General features: G+C 46.1%; 1 protein-coding gene and 1 non-coding gene across 4 annotated transcripts in view; both read right to left on the bottom strand.

The window, feature by feature from the left end:
- The window catches only part of macrod2 (mono-ADP ribosylhydrolase 2), a 937,884-nt gene that overhangs the window by 129,266 nt on the left and 781,119 nt on the right, over window positions 1-27,499 (bottom strand). The gene's annotated exons all lie outside the window — the stretch shown is intronic.
- trnav-aac (transfer RNA valine (anticodon AAC)) lies at window positions 26,912-26,984 on the bottom strand. The gene has a single exon. It is a non-coding gene; the product is annotated as a tRNA-Val (tRNA).

The raw sequence follows: 27,499 nt of genomic DNA, 5'->3' as shown, positions 1-27,499 counted from the left end.
CCCACCATCAGGAACATTCTTTCTGAATCTATCCTGCTTAATCCTGTTAGAATTTTATAAATTTCTATTCCCTCTCACTCTTCTAAACTCCAGTGAATATAATCCTAACCGACTTAATCGCTCCTCATATGACAGACCTGCCATCCCAGGAATCAGCCTGGTAAACCTTCATAGAGTCATTGGGCAGGATTTTCCCGTCTCGCCCACCACGGGAATCGTAGCAAAGGGACACGGGCCATACAAAGGTCCGTCAACCTCAGGCGGGATTTTCCGGTCTTGGAGTGAGTGTGGCCAGAAAATCCCACCCATAGAGTTTTATAGCACAGAAAGAGGCCCTTTGGCCCATCATGTCTACACCAGTCATCGAGCACCTATTTACTCTAATCCTATTTTCCAGCACATGGTCTGTAGCCTTGTATGCGATGGCCTTTCAAGTGTTCACCTAAATGCTTCTCAAATGCTTTGCGGGTTCCCACCTCCACCGCCTTTTCAGGCAGTGAGTTCCAGTTTCCCACCACCCTCTGGGTGGAAAGGCTTTTCTTCAAATCCCCACTAAACTTCCCGGCCCTTATCTTAAATCTGTGCCGCTTGGTTATTGACCCCTCTACTATGGGGAAAACTTTTGTCCTATCCATGTCTCTCATAATTTTGTACAGCTTGATTAGGTTCCCCCCTCAGCCTTCTCTGCTCTATAACAACCCCAGCCTATCCAGCCTCTCTTCATAGCTGAAACGCTCCAGTTCAAGCAACATCCTAGTGGAATCTACTCTGCACCCTCTCTAGTGCAATCAAATCTTTCCCTAGTGTGGTGACCAGAACTGCACACAGTACTCTAGCTGTGGCCTGACGAGTGTTTTATACAGCTCCATCGCAACCTCCCTGCTCTTATATTGTATGCTCCGATTAATAAAGGCATCCCATTTGCCTTCTCAACCACCTGATCTGCTTGCCCACTGCCTTCGGCAGCACAGTAGCACAGTGGTTAGCACTACTGCTTCACAACGCCAGGGACCTGGGTTTGATTCCTGGCCTCGGGTCACTGTCTGTGTGGAGTCTGCACGTTCTCTCCGTGTCTGCGTGGGTTTCCTCCGGGTGCTCCGGTTTCCTTCCACTGTCTAAAAGACGTGTTGGTTTGGTGCATTGACCCGAACAGGCGTCAGACTGGCAACTGGGGGAATTTCATGGTAACCTCATTGCAGTGTTAATGTAAGCCTTACTTGTGACTAATAAATAAACTTTAACTTTAACTTCAGGATCTGTGAACATGCACCCCAAGATCCCTCTGGACTAGTAATCCAAAGGCCCAGACCTGGGGACACAGGTTCAAATCCCACCATGGCAGTTGGTGAATTCAATTTAAAAATCTAGAATATAAAGCTAGTCTCAGCGACAGTGACCATGAAACTATTACTGATTGTTGTAAAAAAAAGATGGCATCAGAGCAAGGCGATGCGTTGCGAGTTGTCCACAGCATACCCTCTAACTGTATCGTTTACTCCCGTTCTGCGCTTCTAAAGCTGCATTCTAAATCTTATTAACTATCTAATCCTACCATCTATTAAGCTGATCTTTCTCTGCACCCCAACTGTGACTATAACACTATATTCTGCACTCTCTCCTTTCCTTCTCCCCTATGTACTCGATGAACGGTATGTTTTGGATAGCCCGCAAGAAACAATACTTTTCACTGTATCCCAATACATTTGACAATAATAAATCAAATCAAATCAAAACCCATCTGGTTCACTAATGCCCTTTAGGGAAGGAAATCTGCCATCCTTACCTGGTCTGACCTACCTTTGGTAATGTGGTTGACTCTTAACTTCTCTCTGAATTTGCTGAGCAAGACACTCAGTTGAAGATAAATTAGGGATGGGCAACAAATGTTGGCTTTGCCAGTTACGCCGTTGTGAGGACTTCAAGCCAGGCTAATGAGATTGGCTTGCTAGAGTATGAAGGATGAATCCTTGTTTTTTGTTCGGGCTGTTCCCCTTCCTTTTGGGGAGCTGCCCCTTTTAATTTGTCCTTAAGTTAATTTGAGTTAGTTTATTTGGTTGGCGTTGGAAGAGATACCTGATGAATCCTAATTGATGGTTAAATCAGGGAGCCTCATGCTCCCTGTTTAAAGCAGGTGTGTCAGACTCCCAGCCTGCATTCAGCAGGGAGCAACTGGAGAGCTGGCTGTGTACAGATGTATGGTGTAAATAAAGTAACCTGGTGACGGGACTTTCGCCTCCGTGGAGTTATTACAACCGTCCACATTACAAGAAAGAATAAACAGGGTGACTCAGCCTCTGATTTTTCCTCCATGTTTGTCTGACGGGTTAATTTATATTCAGCTGCTCTACCTGTTTGAACCCCAGGAGGTGAGGCCGCACTTTTTTTCTCTCCTGTTTTTGAAAGTGAATTCTGTCAGTGTGTTGGAATGCAACGCACCACCGGACACCCTCTCTGTGGCTGCTGGGCTTTGGAAGAGATGTAAATAATAGACAAGCCGGAGACATGAAAAATACAATCATCTGGAGCTATTCCTGTGGGAAACTATTGTTGTTATGGATACCACTGAAGGAGCCAGTCTCTTTATTGAAGATTTATTGTTCAATATTTAATCAGAAAAAAATGGGAAGAAAATATCCATGACATTTGATTTAATTTCTCTGCTTTCAAAAATGCTACACAAATAAAAAATCTAATTTTTTTTTTACCAACTCCAATATTGATTCTCAAATAACAAGCCAACACTTTGATGGCAGACTAAAATATATTAGAGAACAAAATAATATAGCTTTGGGGTGGGGGGAGGGGTGGTGAGACAGGTTAGTAATGTAGCTTTGGTTTGATGCAAACCACACCATGAATATTTAATGAAGTGGATTACACCTTCCTTTTACTGATCTTTAAAGTACACAAGCATCTTGGGATGTTTTATTGAGCTAAAGGTGCTACATTAACAAAAGTGGTTTTTGTATTAAGGCTTGCATTCAACAGAAAACATTTTGAAACACTTTAGAATATAGTTTTGAGTCCTTGTTTGACAAAAAAACAACTCCTTGAGTCTTTCTGTCATGTTAATGGTATGTCAGTTATATTGTTCAGATGCACAGATAAAGGGGATTGTCTAAAGTTTATTTTATTAGTGTCACAAGTTGGCTTACATTAACACTGCAATGAAGTTACTGTGAAAATCCCCTTGTCGCCACACTCCAGCGCCTGTTCGGGTACACTGAGGGAGAATTTAGCAGGGCCAGTGGAATTATCACTGGACTCTGGGGACCCAGGTTTGAATTCCATCACAGTCAATGGTGAAATTTGAATTCAGTTAAAAGTCTAATGATGAACCTTGAAACGGCACGATGGCACAGTGGATAGCACTGCTGCCTCACAGAACCAGAGACCTGGATTCAATTCCTGGCTTGGGTCACTGTCTGTGTGGAGTTTGCACATTCTCCCTGTGTCTGCGTGAGTTTCCTCCGGGTGCTCCGGTTTTCTCCCACAACCCAAAGATGTGGGGGTTAGGTTGATTGGCCATGCTAAATTGCCCCTTGGTATCAGGGGGACTAGCTAGGGTAAATGGGGATCGGGCCTGGGTCGGTGCAAAGTCGATGGGCTGAATGGCCTCCTTTTGCACTGTAGGGGTTCTATGATTCAGTGCATCTAACCAGCACACCTTTCAGACTGTGGGAGGAAACCGGAGCACCCACAGACATGGGAGAATGTACAGATTCCGCACAGACAGTGACCCGAGGCCGGAATTGAACTCAGGTCTCTGGCGCTGTGAGGCAGCAGTGCTAACCACTGTGCCATCGTGCCACTCATAGTTTAATTAAATACTTCGAGCATGTATAAAGAGAGACTGTTGGGATGCTGGGTGTTCATTGATTTGGAGGCAATGTGTTAATGACTCAGATAATCTGTTTCTTTTTTAATGATATTGATTGAGGGATAAATATTGGGCAAGCCACCTGGGTTAATTCCTTTCCTCTACTTCAAATATAGTGTCTTGGGACGTTATACAGTTGCCTGATTGGGCCCACTTAGCTCTCTCCCAAAAAGAGGTCCGGGGATTAACTGAAAACTTCCAAACTGAGATGGATACATTTTTGTTAAATGGTATGGAGCCAAGGTAGGTATATCAGCAAATGATTACAACAGGCTGGAGGGGCCGGAAGGTCTCCTCCAGTTCCTATGCTCCAAGATGTGACGGGCAGATTGGAAGGGTCGCTTAGATGGACTGATGGTTTTATCCTGACCCAAAATACTATAATGGTTGTTAATGACTATAGTTCAGAACACAGGAACAGAAGGGGGCAATTCACCTCCTCACAACTGTTCCAGCATACAATGCGGCACGGTGACACAGTGGTTAGCACTGCTGCCTCACAGCTCCAGGATTCTGGGTTCAATTCTCGGCTTGAGTCGCTGTCTGTGTAGAGTTAGCACACTCTCCCCGTGTCTGTGTGGGTTTCCTCCGGGTGCTCCGGTTACCTCCCGCAGTCCAAAGATGTGCAAGTTTCTATGATTCTAAGTTAGGTGGATTGGCCATGCTAAATTGCCCCTTCGTATGCTGGAATGTGTAGGTTACAGGGATTAGCGGGGTAAATGTGTGAGATTAAGGGGATAGGGTGGGATTGTTGTTGGTGCAGGCTCAATGGGCTGAATGGCCCTCTTCTGCACTGTAGGGTCTCTGTGATTCAATGCGACCATGGTTAGTCACCATTTTAACTCCATCCAACCACGTTGACTCCACACCCTTAATAAACCTTTATGTAGCAAAAATCAATCTCAGATTTAAAATGATTAAGTTACCTTGCACTTACTGATTTTTTGCACAAGAGGGGTTTCTCACTTGTACTGTGCTTTGTGTGAAGATGTGTTTTCTACCTTCACCACTGAATGGCCTGTCCCTCTTTTTAACGGTTATGTCCCATTGTCCTAACCCCCGCTCCCACCTGTAGGAAAAGTTGCTCTCTCTATCCTAGTAATTCTTCTCAAGATTCTAAAAACCCCAATCAAATCACCACTTAACCGTCTATCTGCTTGGCAAATACAAGATGGGTTTATGTCATCTTTCCTTTCAATCTAACCTTTGGAACCCTGGATAATATTCTGCCAGATCTGCGCTGCATCACTTCTGCCGGCTAAGTCATAGAATCCCTACAGTGCAGAAGGAGGCAATTCGGCCCATCGAGTCTGCACGGATTCTCCAACAGAGCATCCCACCCAGGCCCCATCCACATAACTCCAAGTATTGCCCCGCTAATCCACCTAACCTGCACATCTTGGGACATCAAGGGCAATTTACCATGGCTAATCCACCTAACTCTAACACCATTGGACAGTGGGAGTCACCTGAGGCTGGAATCGAACCCTGGTGCTGTGAGGCAGCAGTGCTAACCACTGTGCCATCCTCTAATGGGGTCTAAATCTACGAAATGAACACTTCGAGCAATCTTCCTCTAAACTCTGACCTCTTACATGGTGCTGGAGCAAAGATGTAAACCACAAAGATAAGATACTTAACTGAAGAACAGTGAAATGTGGGCCGGAATTCTCCGGCCGTTCATGCCGGCGGGATTCCCCAGTCCCGCTGATGGCACATCCCCTGCCGTGGGTTTCCGTTGGTGTGGGGAGATGCCAATGGGAATTCCCACTGACAGCGGTGGGACCAGATGCAGCCAGACTGAAGGAAGGCCAGAGAATCCCACCTTGACCTTATTTTGGTGAATTGTTCCTCACACAGAATGCGTTATTGCAGAGGAGATTAATTTTCGAGGTGCGTTTATAATATTTTTCAGTGGTACCTCACTGAGAATGTTGTATGGCAAGAACATGAAGGTGAACATTAGAGCTTCAAATTTTTAGGTGTCCAGATCACCAACAACCTGTCCTGGTCCCCCCCATGCCGACACTATAGTTAAGAAAGCCCACCAACGCCTCTACTTTCTCAGAAGACTAAGGAAATTTGGCATGTCAGCTACGACTCTCACCAACTTTTACAGATGCACCATAGAAAGCATCCTTTCTGGTTGTATCACAGCTTGGTATGGCTCCTGCTCTGCCCAAGACCGCAAGAAACTACAAAAGGATGTGAATGTAGCCCAGTCCATCACGCAAACCAGCCTCCCATCCACTGACTCTGTCTACACTTCCCGCTGCCTCGGCAAAGCAGCCAGCATAATCAAGGACCCCACGCACCCCGGACATTCTCTCTTCCACCTTCTTCCGTCCGGAAAAAGATACAAAAATCTGAGAACAAGGACCCCAACCGACTCAAGAACAGCTTCTTCCCTGCTGCTATCAGACTTTTGAATGGACCTACCTTGCATTAAGTTGATCTTTCTCTACACCCTAGCTATGACTGTAACACTACATTTTGCACTTTCTCGTTTCCTTCTCTATGAACGGTATGCTTTGTCTGCATAGCGCGCAAGAAACAATACTTTTCACTGTATACTAATATATGTGACAATAATAAATCAAATCAAATCAAGGTGATTATTTCTAACGAATGTTGATCAGGGAAAGTGAAAGAATTTACATTTGGCACTGACAGATTCCCCACTCTCTGTCCTGAACAGGGCAGCATGATCCAAGACTTGAGAATCGAATATTAAGTGTAAAGCCAATCATATGAGAGATAATTAAAGAAAGCCTGTCGAACTTTATATCTTATTAGAAACGGTCAGCTAATGTTTCATAGCCATGAGTTACTGACATGACATGGGGCAGCATGGTGGGACAGTGTTAGCACTGCTGCCTCACAGCGCCAGGGACCCGGGTTTGATTACCGGCTTGGGTCACTGTCTGTGTGGAGTTTGCACGTTCTCCCCGTGTCTGCAAGGGTTTCCTCCGTGTGCTCCCATTTCCTCCCACAGTCCAAAATGTGCGGGTTAGGTTGATTGGCCATGATAAATTGACCCTCGTGTCAGGGGGATTAGCAGGGTAAATATGCGGGGTTACGGGAATAGTGCCTGGGTGGGATTGGTGCAGACTCGATGGGCTGAATGGCCTCCTTCTGAACTGTAGGGATTCTATGATTCTATGATTGCTTGAGCGTTCGATAGGTCAGCATCCAGGGAACACTGCAGCAGATGGAGAGAGGCACTGTCCAAAGGCGGTAGTGGAAGCAAATTGAGTAACATGAAGAAATGAGGGTTTCCCCCACGCTGAAGATTAGATATAACTGGTCTATGCACACAACTGTTTCCATACCGTTATATGTCTGATCAGAAAATCAGTACTGTTTGAGAATCCACAGCGCAGAGCTCAATCTTGTCATCTTTTTTCGAAAAAAAGTATTATTTCATGGAATGTGAGCGTCGCTGGTTAGGCCAGCATTTATTGCCCATCTCTAATTGCCCTCGAGAAGGTGGTGGAGGGCCTCCATCCTGAACCGCTGCAGTCCATCTGGCGTAGGTACACCCAGAACGCTGTTAGGGAGGGAGTTCACAGTACAGAAGGAGGCCATTCGGCCCATCGGGTCTGCACTGGCAGCAATCCCACCCTATCCCCGCCACCCCACATATTTACCCTGCTAATCCCCCCAAAACTATGGCCAATTTAGCATGGCCAATCGACCTAACCCGCACATCTTTGGACTGTGGGAGAAAATCCGAGCACTCGGAGGAAACTCATGCAGACACGGGGAGAACGTGCAAACTCCACACAGACAGTGACCCAACCCAGGAATCAAACCCGAGTCCCTGGCGCTCTGAGACAGCAGCGCTAACCACTGTGCCACCCCAGGAGTTCTAGGATTTTGATTCAGTGAAGGAATGGCCGATATGTTTCCAAGACAGGATGGTGAGTGACTTGAAGGGGAACTTGCAGACGATGGTGTTCCCATGTAATTGTTGCCCTTGTCCTCCACACAATAATAAAGAAGCTATCCCCTTCAAGAGACCAAAAACAGATATGTTTCCACAAACAATACCCACTGATGTGCAAGGTTAATTAACTTCCACTTAAATATGTACATAATAGAGATATCATTAATTATTCTCTTTTTGGGAAAGTTTTCTCACATTTTCCAGCTATAATTCAGAAGATAGCATGAATATTATTGCCTTCTGAATTTTGTTTTTGAACTGTTTTGATTTCCTACATTGTAAACCGTCTTTGTAAATTCAACGTCAGTGGGACTGTTTGAAGTTTCTTCTTTAATGAACAGGAGGTGAAATATATTTAAAATTCAGAAGTACAACTGTCCAAAGATTCGCAGAGAAAACAAAGGAGTCAGCCTAAAGTCTAATTATGCTGTCTTCCAAAGGAAAACAAGTTCCGCATTCATTTCACCCTCTTTCTTTTGATTCAAACACTGCTTTGAAAACATTAATCCATCAAATTTAACAATCCAATTGCTTTCACTTATCAATTTTCTAAAATTAAGTCATTCTTGTTTATTTACAGCTTTGGCATTTTAAAATTCCGACACTTTTTTGTTTCTTGGAGACCTGCGCGATTATTAATTATACGTACATACAAACATGTGAATTGGGAGCAACCGTACCATCTTCATCCCTTCATCCAAGTCATTTAAAGTTTATTTATTGGTGTCACAAGTAGGCTTACATTAACACTGCAATGAAGTTACTGTGAAAATCCCTTAGTCGCCACATTCCAGCGCCTGTTTGGGTACACTGAGGGAAAATTTAGCATGGCCAATGCACCTAACCAGCACATCTTTCGGACTGTGGGAGGAAACCGGAGCACCCGGAGGAAACCCATGCAGACACGGGGAGAATGTGCAGACTTCGCACAGACAGTGACCCAAGCCAGGAATTGAACTCAGGTCCCCGGTGCTTTGAGGCAGTAATGCTGAACACTGTGCCACCGTGCCGCCCTAAATTGTAAAAGGTTGAGACCCCAGCACTGATCCTTGTGGATCACCACTCAACTAGAAAACGACCCACTTATGGCTACCCTTCTGCTTCCTGTTAGCCAGACAATCTTCTATCCAGGCCAATGTGTTACAACCACACCATGAGCTTTTATCTCCGCAATAACCTTTGATGTGGCACCTTATCAAATGTCTTTTGGAAATCTAAATACAGTGCATCCATCGGTTCACCTGGATCTGCAGCACATGTGACTCCTTTAAAGAACTCTGATAAATTGGTCAAATATGATTTTCCTTGCACAAAATCAAGAGGTGTACATACAAAATTATGTGGGACATAGGCAGGGTGGATAGGAAGAAACTTTCCCCTTAGTAGAGCTGTCAATAACCAGGGGGCAAAGATTTAAGGGAAGGGGCAAGAAATTTAGAGGGGATTTGAGAAAAAACGTTTTCACCCAGAGGGTGGTGGGAATCTGGGACTCACGGCCTGAAAGGGTGGTGGAGGCGGGAACCCTCACAATGACTCTCACCAACTTTTACAGATGTACCATAGAAAGCATCCTTTCTGGTTGTATCACAGCTTGGTATGGCTCCTGGTCTGCCCAAGACCGCAAGAAATCACAAAGGGTCATGAATGAAACCCAGTCCATCGCGCAAACCAGCCTCCCATCCATTGACTCGGTCTACACTTCCCACCGCCTCGGAAAAGCAGCCAGCATAATCAAGGACTCCACGTACATACTAGCTTCCATCAGGAAAAAGATACAGAAGTCTGAGGTCACGTACCCACCGGCTCAAGAACAGCCCTGCTGCTGTCAGACTTTTGAATGGAAGTAACTCGTATTAAGTTGATCTTTCTGTACACCCCAGCTGTGACTGTAACACTACATTCTGCACCCTCTCCTTTCCTTCTCTATGAATGGTATGCTTTGTCTGTATAGCGCGCAAGAAACAACACTTTTCATTGTATACTGATACATGTGACAATGATAAATCAAATCAAATCAAATCAAAAAGATAGAGAGGTGATCTCATTGAAACGTATAAAATCCTGAGGGGACTTGATAAGGCGGCTACCGTGGCGGATGTTTCCTCTTGTGGGGGAGACTAGAATAAGTGCTGGAAAATGGGATTAGAATCCTGTCTCCCTTCCATTTCCCGAATGACAGCTATTTCTGGGATGTTAACTTGTATCCTCTATGGTGAAGACTGATGCAAAATACTTGTTCAATCCATCTGCCTTCCACTATAAATTCCCCAGACTCAATTTTTGTAGGGCCAATGTTCGATGTGTTAACTCTTTTCTTATTTAAATACATATCGAAAGTCTCCTACTCTAATTTTTCCCTCCTTATTAATCTTTAATGTAAAGGCATTGAAATGAAACAAATTGGAGAGAAAAAGAATAATCTCTCTCAAACAGCTGGTTCAGCCTTTGTTCCGTCAATATTAAAGACTGTTCTCTTTTTGCTTCATTATCTTATTAATTGCTTTCCCTCACATAATCGGGATCACTCACTTCTCTGTCCTGAGCTTTTTTTCCTCTGATCTTTTCCAGCTTAACAATAAAATATTCAAAAAGTTAGACGGACGCCCATCAGTAGGTTTGACCTCTTTTAACCTCCAGAACATCACCTGTCTCAACCTTTCCTCAGCCCTGTTGCTGATACCCGCTCCTCATTCCAACGTACTCCTGGCTGGCCTCCTCCACTCTAAGCTTGAGATAAGCCAAAACTCTCCAAAGGTCAGTGTCGTAATTTGCACCAAGCACCATTCACCCATCGCCCCTGTCCTCACGGACCTACATTTCCAGGTAAGCAACGTGACGATTTAAAAATTCTCACACAGTGGTTAACACTGCTGCCTCACAGCGCCAGGGACCCGGGTTCGATTCCAGCCTCAGTCATTGCCTGTGCGGAGTCTGCACATTCTCCCGTGTCTGCGTGGGTTTCCTCCAGGTGCTCTGGTTTCCTCCCACAGTTTGAAGTATGTGCTGATTGGGTGCATTAGAGTCATAGAGGTTTACAGCATGGAAACAGGCCCTTTGGCCCAACTTGTCCATGCCGCCCTTTATCCACTAAGCTAGTCCCAAATGCCCGTGTTTGGCCCATATCCCTCGATACCCATCTTACCCATGTAACTGTCTAAATGCTTTTTAAAAGACAAAATTGTGTCCACCTCTACCACTACTTCTGGCAACTTGTTCCAGACACTCACCATCCTCTGTGTGAAAGAACTGCCCCACTGGACACTTTTGTATCTCTCCCCTCTCACCTTAAACCTATGAACTCTAGCTTTAGACTCCCCTACCTTTGGGAAAAGGTATTGACTATCTAGTTGATCTGTGCCCCTCCATATTTTATAGACCTCTATAAGATCACCCATAAGCCTCCTATGCTGCAGGGGAAAAAAGTTCCAGTCTATCCAGCCTCTCCTTATAACTCAAACCAGCAAGTCCCGGTAGCATCCTAGTAAATCTTTTCTGCCATTGGCCATGATAAATTGCCCCTTAGTGCCTAAAGATGTGCAGCTTAGGGAGATTAGTGGGGTAAATGCATGGGGTTACAGGAATAGTGAGGGAGGGTGTGCCTGGATAAGATGCTCTTTTGGAGAGTCGGTCCAGAGGACATGTACCAACCGATTCAAGAACAGCTTCTTCCCTGCAGTCATCAGAGTTTTGAATGGACCTACCTCGCATTAAGTTGATCTTTCTCTACACCCTAGCTATGACTGCAACACTACATTCTGCACTCTCTCCTTTCCTTCTCTATGAACGGTATGCTTTGTCTGTATAGCACGCAAGAAACAATATTTTTCACTGTATCCCAATACATGTGACAATAATAAATCAAATCAAAGACTCAATGGCACCAATCATAGAATCATACAATTTGGCCCATCGAGTCTGCACCGACCATAATCCCACCCAGGCCCTATCCCCATAACCCTATGCATTTACCCTAGCTAGTTCCCCTGACACTAATCCCCCCTAACCCTAACACTAAGAGCATCTTGGGGATAGCGATCATAACTCGATCTCCTTTATGCTTGCATTGGAAAAAGAGAGGATCAGGCAAGCTAGGAAAGCGTTTATATGGAGTAAGGGGAAATATGAAGACATAAGGCAGCAAATTAGAGGAGTAAATTGGAAGGAGGTATTCTCGGGGAAATCTACTGAAGAGAGGTGGCAGTTTTTCAAGGAATGTCTGTCTAGAGTTCGACAGGACAACCTTCCGAGCAGACAGGGAGGAGTTGGTAGGTTAAAGGAACCGTGGTGCACGAAAGCTGTGCGGGACCTAGTCGAGAAAAAAAGGAAAGCGTACAAAAGGTTCAGAGAGCTTGGCGAAGATAGGGATCTAGATGAGTATACGGCTTGTAGGAAGGGACTAAAGAAGGAAATTAGGAGAGCCAGAAGGGGTCACGAGAAGGCCCTGGCAGGTAGGATTAAGGAAAACCCTAAGGCGTTCTATAAATATGTGAAGAGTAAAAGGATGAGACGTGAAGGAATAGGGCCTATAAAAGGTGAAGGTGGGAAAACCTGTACGGAACCAGTAGAAATGGCAGAGGTGCTCAATGAGTATTTTGCCTCGGTTTTCACAGAGGAGAAGGACCTGGGTGGATGTACTGCGGGCTTGCGGTGGACTGAAAAGATTGAGTATGTGGACTTTAACAAAGAGGTTGTGCTGGAATTTTTGAATGGCATCAAGATAGATAAGTCGCCGGGTCCGGATGGGATGTACCCCAGGTTACTGTGGGAGACGAGGGAAGAGATTGCAGAGCCTCTGGTGATGATCTTTGCGTTGTCAATGGAGACGGGAGAGGTGCCGGAGGATTGGAGGATTGCGGATGTGGTTCCTATTTTCAAGAAGGGGAACAGGGATAGCCCAGGAAATTACCGACCGGTGAGTCTAACCTCAGTGGTTGGTAAGCTGATGGAGAAGATTCTGAGGGACAAGATTTATGAGCTTTTAGAGAGGTTTAGTATGCTCAAGAATACTCAGCATGGCTTTGTCAAAGGCAGATCGTGCCTTACAAGCCTGGTGGAGTTCTTCGAAAATGTGACTAAACACATTGACGAAGGGAAAGCGGTAGATGTGGTTTATATGAATTTTAGCAAGGCGTTCAATAAGGTCCCCCATGCAAGGCTTCTAGAAAAAGTGAGAGGGCATGGGATCCAAGGGGCTGCTGCCCTGTGGATCCAGAACTGGCTTGCCCAAAGGAGGCAGAGAGTGGATATAGATGGGTCTTTTTCTAAATGGAGGTCGGTCACCAGTGGTGTGCCCCAGGGATCTGTTCTGGGACCCTTGCTGCTTGTCATTTTCATAAATGACTTGGATGAGGAAGTGGAGGGATGGGTTGGTAAGTTTGCCGACGACACGAAGGTTGGTGGGGTTGTGGATAGTCTGGAGGGATGTCAGAAGTTACAGAGGGACATAGATAGGATGCAAGACTGGGCGGAGAAGTGGCAGATGGACTTCAACCCAGATAAATGCGTAGTGGTCCATTTTGGCAGGTTAAATGGGATGAAGGAGTACAATATAAAGGGAAAGACTCTTAGTACGGTAGAGGATCAGAAGGACCTTGGGGTCCGGGTCCATAGGACTCTAAAATCGGCCCCGCAGGTGGAGGAGGTGGGTAAGAAGGCGTATGGTGTGCTGGCCTTTATCAATCGAGGGATTGAGTTTAGGAGTCCGGGGATAATGATGCAGCTATATAAGACCCTCGTCAGACCCCACTTGGAGTACTGTGCTCAGTTCTGGTCGCCTCATTACAGGAAGGATGTGGAAAAGATTGAAAGGGTGCAGAGGAGATTTACAAGGATGTTGCCTGGATTGAGTGGCATGCCTTATGAGGATAGGCTGAGGGAGCTCGGTCTTTTCTCCTTGGAGAGACGTAGGATGAGAGGAGACCTAATAGAAGTGTATAAGATGTTGAGAGGCATAGATCGGGTGGACTCTCAAAGGCTTTTTCCCAGGGTGGAAATGTCTGCTACGAGAGGACACAGGTTTAAGGTGCTGGGGTGTAGGTACAGGAGAAATGTTAGAGGAAAGTTTTTCACACAGAGGGTGGTGGGCGAGTGGAATCGGCTGCCGTCAATGGTGGTGGATGCAAACTCAATAGGGTCTTTTAAGAGACTCCTGGATGAGTGCATGGGACTTAATGGGATGGAGGGTTATAGGTAGGCCTAAAAGGGTAGGGATATGTTCGGCACAACTTGTGGGGCTGAAGGGCCTGTTTTTGTGCTGTAGTTTTTTAAAAAGTTTTTTTTCTATGTTTCTAACATTTCACCTAAGCAGCACATCTTTTGGACTATTGGAGGAAACTGGAGCAGCCGGAGGAAACCCACGCAGGCACGGGGAGAATGTGCACACAACACACACGCACCCACGCATGCGCACACACACACACACACACACACACACACACACACACACACACACACACACAGTAAGAAAACTCACAACATCAGGTTAAAGTCCAACAGGCTTATTTGGAATCACGGGCTTTCGGAGCACTGCTCCTTCCTCAGGTGAGTCAGAACTCCGCACAGACAGTGACCCAAGCCGGGAACCGAACCTGGGTCCCTGGCGCTGCGAGGCAGCAGTGCTAATCACTGTGCCACCGTGCCTCCTTCCGCACTGTAGGGTTTCTATGGTTGCATTCTTTTATGTGTGAGATTTTCATCTTACGGAAGGTAAAATGAAAGTTATGGCAGGATTGACAAAGGGCAGAAGAAGAGCAAAATAAAGATCCACTGAAGGTGTTGGCAAGAGAGGTGTTAATACTAAGTACGGAGAAGGGAGGGGTGCAATCTCGATGCAGAAAAGCGCTCATACTAAGCCTTGACTGCACCGAGAACAGCTACTGTAAATACCTGACTGACAAATCACCGAGATTTCTTTTAAAATTCCGTTTATCTGTTCAAATGTGACAGTTCTGTTATAATTTCACAGCGGCGTCAGAACAGCTAAATAACTCTGCCTATTTGTCATTTGGTGGCTCCCTAATTCGCGCTTGGTGATGTGCTGCATTATTGTTTGAATGTCAGCAATTATCATTACATTAAGTAAAGTCACTTCGCAAATAATGTGTTATTCGCAGCAACCTTCCGAGCAATGGTAACCTTTTCAGAGTTGCCGGCACCGCGAAGCTGACATCACCTTTTTTTTTTGACGCTTTTGCCTTCTGAATGCTAGCCGAGTCCTCTGTACTGCCGCTGTTTTACAGTCAACTCCTGACTGTACATCACACATACATGATTTTAAAAGTTCAAACAATGCAACGCTGTTATTACTCAAGCTCTGACAACGGTTTTTGTTGTTAATGCCTGGATTTATCCTCCCCAGCGGGTGGAACCGCTTACTTTCCTGCTTGCATTTGCCATTTTAACCTGCTGGGTGAAGTGCCTGATCGACTAATGCAAATGGCGACCTATTGTACCAGGCAGCTTTATCCAGTTCAACAATGTTACCTCTGAACTTTCCCCTCCATCTTGACGCCCCCCCCACCTTTCAGTTTGGTTCCCCTGGCATCTCCCACCCCTCCCCCACATTGAAATTCAATAAATGAATCAGTAACCTGAAGCTAGAATATAACAACCTTGATAATTATCATTAATAATGGGAATAAACCAACTGGTTCACTAATATCCTTTAGTTTTTTTTAAGTTTATTTATTAGTGTCGTAAGTAGGTTGACATTAACACTGCAATCAAGTTACTGTGAAAATCCCCCAGTCTTCACACTCTGGTGCCTGTTCAGTTACACTGAGGGAGAATTTAGCATGGCCCAATGCACCCTAACCAGCACGTCTTTCAGAATGTGGGAGGAAACCGGAGCACCCGGAGGAAACCCACGCAGACACGGGGAGAATGTGCTGACAGTGACCCAAGCTGGGAATTGAACCTGGGTTCCTGGCGCTGTGAGGCAGCAGTGCTAACCACTGTGCCACCGTGCCGCCCCAGCATTTTGCGCTAGCCCTGACCACAGCCCAGCTGAGACTGCCCTCTCTACAATCAACCCCAGTCTCAGAATCTTTACAGTGCGGAAGAAGGCTATTCACTGCTGTAGTCTGCACTGACTCTCTGAAAGAGCATCCCATTCCCCTGCTTTATCCCCATAATCTTGTACATTCTTTTCAGATAGCAATCCAATTCCCTTTCGAATACCTGCCTCCACCACCCTCTCGGGAAGTTCATTCCAGACTCCAAACACCCTCTGGGTGGAAAGACCTTTCCTCACATCACTTTTATGCCTTTTGCCAATTATTTTGAATTATTTTGAATCTCTGCCCTCTAGTTCTTGATGCTCTGTTGAGTGTGTAATAAATTTGAAGGCCACTCTTTGTGGCTTGAGGTTACAACGGGTTTATTAACAAAAATGCTTCTATATGTACAAGCGATGGTGTACAGAACTGCAATACACGTCCACCCTCTCCTGTTCCCTGACTCCAACTGAGCTTCCCCCCTGACGCGAGGCCTGCGCCCTTGCTCCCTATTGGCTCAGCTTCTCACGCTGTCTCCCCATAGAGTCCGACCCAATCACGTGGCCCTCAGGGATCGTCCCCCCCCTTAAAGGGACCACACCACCACAGAGTGGGAAGGGTTTCTCACTTTTTAACCTGTCCATACACCTCAGGATCTTGAATATCTCTATCAAATCCCCCCTCAACCTTCTTTTCTCCAAGGAAAACGTTCCCAACCTCTCCTCCCAGCCACACTTCTTTATCATAGAGAACCATAAATCCCTACAGTGCAGGAGGAGGCCATTCGGCCCATCGAGTCTGCGCCAACCACAATCCCACCAGATCCCTATTCCCGTAACCCCACAGATTTACCTTGCTAATTCCCCTGACGCTAAGAGGCAATTTAGCATGGCCAATCAACCTAACCCGCACATCTTTAGGACAGTGGGAGGAACCGGAGCACCCGGAGGAAACCCACGCAGACACTGCGAGAATGTGCAAACTCCACACAGACGGTGACCTGAGGCCGGAATTGAATCCAGGTCCCTGGCGCTGTGAGGCAGCAGCGCTAACCACTGTGCCGCCGTGCCGCCCCAAGAATCCTTGGAATCATTCTTGTGAATTTCTGGTTCTTTATTTTTTTTATTGGCTTGTCGAAACAAGCTGTTGACTTAATCCAGAGAGATAAATATGGGCCATTTGGCATAATATCACAGGAGCTGGCGTGGCAGGAAGGACCCAGCTATTCAGTGCTGACTGACTTGCACTGCAGCCATTTTTACTCCAGGGGCCTCGGAAGGAACGCAGAGAGTTCCGAGGCATCAGGTTTTGTTTGATTGGAACGATGGGGAATGTGGGGTGGGGGGGGGGGGGGGGGGTGGGGTGTTGTTGGAGGAAGGAAAGAACATCTCCAAGAATCAGAGTTACTCAAGAGCAGGTTTGGGGTGGGAGGTTTGCGAAGAAGGTTAAAGAGGACGTGGGAAATCACAGGTTGGCCCTCAGACGTGTTGGTTTTCTGCTTCGAGGAACGTAGCTCACAATCCCGCTGCCTCCCCCAGTCAAGCTTTACATCAACTGAATGAGCACGATGCAAAGCAACATTTGCTTGCTGCTCAATGCTTTGGTAATTCCCACCTAACAAGCTTTCGTGTTAATCCTAAGGCTTTGCTCTTTATCAAAAGCAGCACTGGAGGAAGTGTTTCTTCCCCCCCCCCCACCTCCCCACCACAAACAGTTGGATTTGCAGCAATATTCAAAAGAAAAACTAATAATATGGTTGGCAGAGTTGAATAATTGTGAATAAACCCATTAACAAACAAAGCTAGAGATTTCCTTTGCAAAGTTAATAGATTGCTTTCTGCTGTCTGTTGACTAAAATGAACATCACAACTGCAAACAGCCATTTATTTGGAGGACTGATTAGTCCTGGCCATTGCAATGCAATATGCCAAATTCAGGAGACTTATCAGTGCCAGGACTTCTGTATTCAGCCTTTTGAATTCATTGGGCTAGGGCTAATAGCTAATCAATACCCATGATATGGAGTTAGTGCACAATAAAGGTGGCCAGGCTTTTAACTGTGATAATCTCTCAAATTTAACCAATGTAATGGCTATACTCTGCTACCCTGGAATACAGTCCTGACACACTCTAGGGAAAATAGCCGGGGTTGATTTTCTGCCTTATGATCCAGTACCACAATCAGATAAGAGGACTTGTTTATGAGTGGATAGATAGTCCTCATCTGTCTCCTGGGGGCATCTATCATTTTAATATTTATGGGCACTGTATCCGTTACATTTGGAATCGTGAAGTGCACCGCAGAGAGGCTCAAAATATGCTGAACAGAATGGCACGGTGGCGCAGTGGTTGGCACTGCTGTCTCACAGCGCCAGGGACCTGGGTTCAATTCCCGGCTTGGGTCACTGTCTGTGCGGAGTTTGCACATTCTCCCCGTGTCTGCATGGGTTTCCTCCGGGTGCTCTGATTTGCTCCCACAGTCCAAAGATGTGCTGGTTAGGTGCATTGGCCATGCTAAATTCTCCCTCAGTGTCCCCGAACAGGCGCCGAGTGTGGCAACTAGGGGATTTTCACAGTGACTTCATTACAGTAACTCTACTTGTGACTAATAAATAAACTTTAAACTTAAAACTTTGTTTGAAGCCATACAAGAGACATAACAAAACACAAACTCCAAAATATCTTGGAGGTCCAACATAAACTTTCAAGCACTCTTCAAATTGATGGATTGACAGCTTGGAAAAAACAGCTCAAAATGAATTCCCACGAAAATGATCTGCTCAAATGTTACAAATATTTGAAACTACCAATTTCAGGCAGGGATCGCATTCTGAAAAGTTATTTACTCATTACTGTAATGTTATAATCCCTAAAAAAGCAGCATGCGGTCCTATCAAGGCAATAAAGTTTAAAGTTTATTTATTAGTGTCACTAGTAGGCTTACCTTAACACTGTAATGAAGTTACTGTGAAAATCCCCTAGCTGCCACACTCCGGCGCCTGTTCGGGTACACTGAGGGAGAATTTAGCATGGCCACTGCACCCAACCAGCACGTCTTTCAGACTGTGGGAGGAAACCGGAGCACCCGGAGGAAACCCACGCAGACACGGAGGGGGGAAAGAATGCAGTCTCCGCACAGACAGCGACCCAAAGCCAGAATTGAATCCGGATCCCTGGCATTGTGAGGCGTCTATGGTAGTCATGATGTGGAGATGCCGGCGTTGGACTGGGGTAAACACAGTAAGAAGTTTAACAACACCAGGTTAAAGTCCAACAGGTTTATTTGGTAGCTTGTGTGGCTTTTGCTACCAAATAAACCTGTTGGACTTTAACCTGGTGTTGTTAAACTTCTTATTGTGAGGCAGCAGTGCTAACCACTATGCCACTCGCCTTATTGTTTCCCACTAATCCCGTGAATTCGCCCCCTTTAAGTGTTTGTCCAATTCCCTTCTGAAAGTTGTGATTGAATCTGCTTCCCTTTCAGGCATGCCTCCCCGATCCCAACAACCCGCTGCGTAAAAAATAGTTTTCATCCTGTTTCCTCTTTTGCCAATGTCATTAAATCAGTGTCCAATCCAAGCCACTGGAAACAGTCCCCTTTCTCTCTAACAGAACCCTTCATGCTTCTGAACACCAAATCTGCCCTTCCATCTCTTTGCTACAAGGAGAAAATACCCCTGTTCCTGCAGCCACCCCTTGTAACTAGATCCCTCATCCCGGTACATCGAGGAATGATTATGACATAAGAAGTGGAAGTGGTAAAATATTTCAAAAACAGAACCCTCACAAACCATTAGTGAACTCAAAGATGTGAAGCCTTTTATGTGGTTAATATTGACATTGGATGTGCCAAACAGATTAGACTGTGGGGAAGATGGCATTAGCTGCTAGATCTCTCTACAAGCTTCTTGACCAGAATACACTGGCTTCAAAGGTCTGCTACTCTCTGTAAAATATCAACATGCTACAAGCTGACAGGTGAAAGCGAAGGATAACAAAGGTACTTCAGAACGGCTGTACAATTGGCCATCTGGCTTGAGGGAGCGTGTCACGCAAGTTCATCAAACTCCTGCGGGCCAAACAGAAATAAAAACACTACAGATTGTCCCTCACGACTTCGCTTTAATCATCATTTCTTGGAAATTGTTCTCTTCAGGCCTAACCTCAGCTGGTATTTTTTTTGACAGGATAAAACTGCAAGTTTGAGTCTCCCGTGCACACAGATCGTGCTTTGCCCAGTATTTTATCTGTACTTTGCCAGCCCAGTCTCCACATCAAACATAAAGGTTTTAAACATTCTTACCTCCAGGCATTTTGAATACAATGTTGGGAATTTTGCTGAATTAGTGAAAAGCTCCTGTTCTACGATATTTTCTCTTTGATCCCTGCACAATTTATGTTCATAAACATGTGTTACTTGTTTCATGTCACAGAGAGTTCCAAGATTGTGGGTTTTTAGATACATCAATACCAAATACATTCAGTTTAAGTGAGAGTGATAAACTTTGGCACCTGCCCCTAAATAATTCATTCTAATGCTCTTTGCACTGAGCTGTCCAAGAGTTCTGCCTTTCTCAGTGACCACAGGATGTTTCGAAGCTATCTGCAGCCAGTGAGGGTCTTTATGAAGTGTAGTCACTGTGTGATGGAGGGGACAAAGTGGCCAATTTGCCTACAGCAAGCTCCCAAAAACAGCAATGCGACAATGGCCACAGAATCTGTCTTTGCAATGAAAACAGAAAGTGCTAGAAAAATATAGCAGGTCTGGCGGCATCCAGGGGGGCACGGTGGCACAGCGGTTAGCACTGCTGCCTCACACCGCCAGGGACCTGGGTTCGATTCCAGCCTTGGGTCACTGTCTGTGTGGAGTTTGCATGTTCTCCCCGTGTCTGCGTGGGTTTCCTCCGGGTGCTCCGGTTTCCTCCCACACTCCAAAGATGTGCAGCTTAGAGTGGAATTTTCCATCCTGCCCACCACAGAAATCGTAGCAAAGATCCGTTGACCTCGGGCAGGAATTTCCAGCCTTGGGGCGAGTGCAGCTGGAAAATCTGCCCTCAGTGCCCAAAGATGTGTAGGTTACAGTGGATTGGCCGTGGTAAATGCGAGGGGTTACAGGGCAGTCGGGGGGCATGGGGCCTGGGTACAATGCACTTTTTGGAGAGTCGGTGCAGATTCGATTGGTCGAATGGCATCCATCTACACTGTAGAGATTCTAAGATTCTATGATTCCATGGTTGCTGTGTAACCCATTCGAATCAAACATGGCAGATCAGTTTCCTCCCACAGTCTAAAGATGTGCAGGTTAGGTGGATTGGCCATGCTAAATTGTCCCTTAGTGTCCAAAGATGTGCAGGTTAGGTGGAATGGCCATGCTAAATTGCCCCTTAGTGTCCAAAGATGTGCAGGTTAGGGTGGATTGGCCATGGTAAATTGCCCCTGAGTGTCCAAAGATGTGCAGGTTAAGTGGATTGGCCATGCTAAATTGCCCCTTAGTGTCCAAAGATGTGCAGGTTAGGTGGATTGGCCATGCTAAATTGCCCCTTAGTGTCCAAAGATGTACAGGTTAGGTGGATTGGCCATGGTAAATTGCCCTTTAGTGTACAAAGATGTGCAGGTTAGGTGGATTGGCCATGGTACATGTGTTGGTTTACAGGATTGGCGGAGGGGTCGGGGGGGGGGGGGGGGGGGTGGTGTTGGTTTACAGGATTGGCGGGGAGGGAAGGGAGGTGGTTGGGCCTGGGTATGATTTTCGGAGAGCCAGTGCAGCCTCGGGTGGGCCGAATGGCCTCCTACTGCACTGTAAGGATTCTATGAGATTCTATTCTCTGGTCAAATCTCATCCCAGTGAGAATACCAGCTGAGACACATCTCAGACCTTTCTGAGTCATGGAACGAAGCCCCAAAGCTGGACTTCAATGCGATCTATGCAGAGAAGCCTGGAAGAGCCACAAAGGGCTCCCTGACCAACAGGAATCAGACACTAGGCAGCAATCAATTTCTAATCAGACAATTCAATCAACCAAACAACAAAATAATTGCAATGTACTTTAATTCTAGAAACAGTATTTGCTCTTAAGAGACACCTTGGGAAAAGCACCAGATTTAGAATTGGTGTTGGGAGAAACATCAAGGCTCCAAGACAACATTTGATCTGCACAACTAGCTCACAGCATCAATGTGAAGTCGCTTTGTCAACTCTGAGCCGACAGCGCAATAATCTATTTCTCCCTAGTCCCTTAGAAACGCAATTTAAAAATGACCAAAACCACCCTTAGAGCAACAGAAGGATGAGTGTCTGATAGCACTCCCAATCAGCAAAGGGTGAAGTGCATCAAAGAGGAAAGAAATGTCGTATGAGGAACGGTTGAGGACTCTGGGTCTGTACTCATTGGAGTTTAGAAGGATGAAGGGGGATCTTATTGAAACTTACAGGATACTGCGAGGCCTGGGTAGAGTGGACATGGAGAGGATGTTTCCACTAGTAGGAAAAACTAGGACTGGAGGGTACAACCTCAGGCTAAAGGGACGATCCTTTAAAACAGAGATGAGGAGGGAATTTCTTCAGACAGAGGGTGGTGAATCTGTGGAACTCTTTGCCGCAGAAGGTTGTGGAGGCCGGGTCATTGAGCGTCTTTAAGACAGAGATAGATAGGTTCCTGATTAATAAGGGGATCAAGGATTATGGGAAAAGGCAGGAGAATGGGGATGAGAAAAAATATCAGCCATGATTGAATGGCGGAGCTGACTCGATGGGCCGAGTGGCCTAATTCTGCTCCTATGTTTTATGGTCTCACTGAAATAAAGCTTTGCTTCTGCATTAAACCTTGGGCTGACTGGTTCAAGGAATCATAGGGTTTCAGCAGATTAAGCTTCCCATCAATTCACGGAATTTATCACGATAGATCAGAAACAAATTCTTCTTGTATTTGCCCATTCAGTTGAGTGAGGTTCTCAATTATAGTTTTTTTTTTAGTTTTTAAGTCGCCACACTCAGCCGCCTGTTCGGGTACACTGAGGAAGAATTTAGCATGGCCAATGCACCTAACCAGCACGTCTTTCAGCCATCTTTTGTGGGAGCCATGAGGTGGAGTTGCCGGTGTTGGACTGGGGTAAGCACAGTAAGAAGTCTCACAACACCAGGTTAAAGTCCAAGAGGTTCATTTGGAATCACGAGCTTTCAGAGCGCTGCTCCTTCATCAGGTGAGTCAACCTGGTGCTGTGAGACTTCAGACTCTGGGAGGAAACTGGAGCACCCGGAGGAAACCCACGCAAACACATGGGGAGAATGTGCAGACTCCGCACAGGCAGTGACCCAAGTCGGGAATCGAACCCAGGTCCCTGGCACTGTGAGGCAGCAGTGCTAACCACTGTACCACCGTGCCGCCCTCCCCTCCTTACAGTTATCTAAGCAGAAGGGAGGTCTGCCTCTACAGGGCTGGCTATGAAGAGCTGTTCGTACTCAGGGATGTTAACTACAGGCTCCATATTACCATCAGTATACATGTTTAAACAGCTGATGTTCATTAAACATGAGTTCAATCTCTTTAATCACCTCGCACATACTAAAATGACTGCACTGAAACAGTATGCAAACATGTGCGAGAGTTTGCACTGCTGTCCAATATTTGTACAGGGAGGCTCATCATGAGATCTTTAGAGACCATTTGTAAATAAGCATCAGCTGAGAATTCTAGAATCAGCAGTGTGCTATTCCCTCTTTTCCTTAAGGCGCTAGCTAAGCCACTTCTAGTGACGATGATCCCAGAGGTTAAAGGTAATAAAATGCTGTGGCGTAGATGTGAACCTGTAACTATATTAATTGTGCGGCAGTCTGTGTTTGTTTAAAGTGTGTACACTCGCTGAACCTCCACAAAATTACCAGAGATGGTACATAGCATGCAGTGAAAAAAGAAACACAGCAAGACTGAAGTGAATTATTTTTACTCAATGAGTAAAACTGTCTGGAAGCATCTCCGCTGAGGAAGTGAGAAGACTGGGTGCCCCCCTCTGAAATATGAGGTGCGACGTGGGAGGATGGTTAACATAGAGTACAGGAAAGAGGTGGAGAATATAGGGAACTGGTGCGATGACAACAATCTCTCCCTCAATGTCAGTAAAACGAAGGAGATTGTCATCGACTTCAGGAAGCGTAGTGGAGGACATGCCCCTGTCTACAACAATGGGGATGAAGTGAAAATGGTTTAGAGCTTCAGGTTTCTAGGTGTCTAGATCACCATTAGTCTGTCCTAGTCCCTCCGTGCCGACACTAGAGTTAAGAAAGCTCACCTACTTTCTCAGAAGACTAAGGAAATTTGGCATGTCTGCTACAACTCTCACCAACTTTTACAGATGCACCATAGAAAGCATCCTTTCCGGATGTGTCACAGCTTGGTATGGGCTTCTGCTCTGCCCAGGACTGCAAGAAACTACAAAGGGTTGTGAACATAGCCCAATCCATCACGCAAACCGGCCTCCCATCCATTGACTCTGTCTACACTTCCCGCTACCTCGGAAGGGCAGCCAGCATAATTAAGGACCCTACACACCCCGGACATTCTCTCTTCTACCTTCTTCCATCGGGAAAAAGATACAAAAGTCTGAGGTCACATACCAACCGACTCAAGAACAGCTCCTTCCCTGCTGCTGCCAGACTTTTGAATGGACCTACCTCGCATTAAGTTGATCTTTCTCTCCACCCTAGCTATGACTGTAACACTACATTCTGCACCCTCTCCTTTCCTTCTCCCCTGTATACTCTATGAATGGCATGTTTCGAGTCTGGATGACCCTGTGTCAGCTGAGAAGAGTCATCCAGACTCGAAACGTTGGCTCTATTCTCTCTCCACAGATGCTGTCAGACCTACTGAGATTTTCCTGCATTTTCTGTTCTGGCCCTGGGTTTGCTGGGCTAACGGCACAGTGAATCTCAACACTGTGGATGCTTCACATTCAAACCTGCTCTCCTCCCCTTCACTAAGTTTGCCCTTTCACTTACATCCTCCAAGTCATTAAATTCTACACTTTAAAATTCATTTTTTACAGAAATCAGCAGTTTGAGCTCAGGCAAAGTGTAAATGAAGTTAGAAAATTGCTGTCCAAGACAAATAAACCCGGTGAAATGAGTTATTACTGTTAAAAGAATGCTCATTAACACAGTGTTTGGCAAAGTGAGTGGTGAAAATGCAAAGCAGGTCCCGTGAGCATCTGTGAAGGGCAAAGACTGGCGCAGGTGGGTTCTGTTCATCAGCCCAAGAAATATCACTAACAAGTTTTCATTACAGCTGTGAGCATTTGGGGCGGCACAGTGGTTAGCACTGCTGCCTCACAGCGCCAGGGACCCCGGTTCAATTCCCGGCTTGGGTCACTATCTGTGTGGAGTCTGCACGTTCTCCCCTTGTCTACATGCGTTTCCTCCGGGTGCCCCGGTTTCCTCCCACAGTCTGAAAGACATGCTGGTTAGGCGTATTGGCCGTGCTAAATTCTCCCTCAGTGTACCCGAACAGGCGCCAGAGTGTGGCGACTGGGGGATTTTCACAGTAACTTCATTGCAGTGTTAACGTAAGCATTACTTGTGACTAACAAATAAATGTTACTTTAGCACTGCTGCCTCACAGCGCCAGGGACCTTGATTCAATTCCGGCCTCGGGTGACTGTGTGGAGTTTGCACATTCTCCCCGTGTCTGCGTGGGTTTCCTCCGGGTACTCCAGTTTCCTCCCATAGTCACAAAGATGTGCAGGTTAGGTAGATTGGCCACACTAAGTTGTCCCTTAGTGTCCCAAGATGTGTAGGTTAGGGTGGGGGGGGGATGTTAAATACATGGGGTTACGGGGATAGGGCCTGGGTAAGATGCTTTGCTGGAGGATCGGTGGCCTGCTTCTACATTGTAGGGATTCTATGGCTGGAACTTTACAGCCTCGCCCACAACAGAATGGACGAGGTTCACAGAACATCATTTTCCATTGGCCTCGGGCGGGATCTTACAAGCCTCGGGCGGTCGAGAGGATAAAATTCCGGCGTATGATTCTATCCCATTTGTCCTTTACCCTGTTGGAGAAAGATAGCCTCGGCAGTAACTTCATTGGCTCGACATTGCGATCAGTGGCGAGTAAGCAGCACAATTCTGTGTATCTCTGATATGAATCATTCATGCAATCGTTAGTTCCGAGTTAAGCAATGAAGAAGTGCCCATCCTCTTGAGAAGGAACGTATCAGGAGAATGGGGAGCTGGGGTGAGGTTCGCTGGATCACATACTTCAGCATTGTCTGTTTAATTCTTTTCCGCTCCAATCTACTGGGAAGTATTTTTACTGCGATTTAATTACAAATGCAAGGAGTATATTTGAAAAAGAAAGATTCAGTTTTATGCTGAGTACACTGTTCTGCAGCTCTGCTGCTGTTATGTGATACTCAGCAGAAAACACGACAGCACCACCACAGATTTATAAAACCTATTTTTAACAACCTGTTGCGCCCAGCATGAAAAATTACCGCATCAATTTTAGATAATGAATATTTTGGGGCTTTTTTTATGATGCCGGCAAAGGTGAGAGATTGTCATTGGGAAACATAGAAACATCGAAGATAGGAGCAAGAGGAGGCCATTTGGCCCTTCATGCCTGCTCCGCTATTCGGTGACTGTGTGGAATTTGCATGTTCTCCCTGTATCTGTGTGGGTTTCCTCTGGGAGCTTTGGTTTCATAGAAACCCTACCGTGCAGAAAGAGGCCATTCGGCCCATCAAGTCTGCACCGAAAACAATCCCACCCAGGCACCATCCCCGTAACCCTCCATATTTAGCCCGCTAATCCCTCTAACGTACACATCCCGGGATACTAAGGAGCAATTTAGCACGTCCAGTGCACCTAACCCGCACATCTTTGGAGTGTGGGAGGAAACTGGAGCACACAGACAGGGGAAGAACGTGCAGACTCCACACAGACAGTGACCCAAGCCAGGAATCGAACCCGGGTCCCTGGCGCTGAGGCAGCAGTGCTACCGTGCCGTCCTGGCATTGATATTCGGATAATGTTCAGCAACAAACTGAAGTCATGCAGACTTCCCTCTCCCTAAATGGAAAAGCTTGATTAATGCTTCTGCCCGGTTTCGAACCGGGGACCGTTCGCGTGTTAGGCGAACGTGATAACCACTACACTACAGAAACTACACTCCTCCCACACTCCAAAGATGTGCGGGTTAGGTTGATTGGCTATGCTAAATTGCTCCTTAGTGTCAGGGGGACTAGCAGGGTGAATATGTGGGATTAAGGGAAAAGGATCGAATTATTGTCAGTGCAGGCTCGATGGGCCGAATGGCCTCTTTCTGCACTGTAGGGATTCTATGATTCAATGAACTAACTTCCTTAAACAACCAGATGCAAAATGCTGGGACATAGCTATCATGAAGAGGCAAACCGGATTGGCACTCTTCTCCTACCCTAAAATTAAGCCACGCCTTTCTTGTCTGACCTCCCGACCCAGGCCGGGTTATAACAGCAGGTTCTCAAGGCCACGTGTCGCGGGAAGGTGAGTCAGAGGTAAGGAAGATGGGCCCCTTTTTTAAAGCTGCTCCAAAGGCAGGAGCTTGAAAGCTTCACTTTGAGGAGCCAGGGAGAAGGTAGATTTATAAAGTCAATGGGTAGGAGGAAACTATTTGAAGGCAATCTTTCCACGGAGACCT

The sequence above is a fragment of the Mustelus asterias genome, chromosome 15 (assembly GCF_964213995.1).
Source record: "Mustelus asterias chromosome 15, sMusAst1.hap1.1, whole genome shotgun sequence".
Lineage (NCBI taxonomy): Eukaryota > Metazoa > Chordata > Chondrichthyes > Carcharhiniformes > Triakidae > Mustelus > Mustelus asterias.
This window is presented reverse-complemented; position numbering and strand designations above follow the sequence as displayed.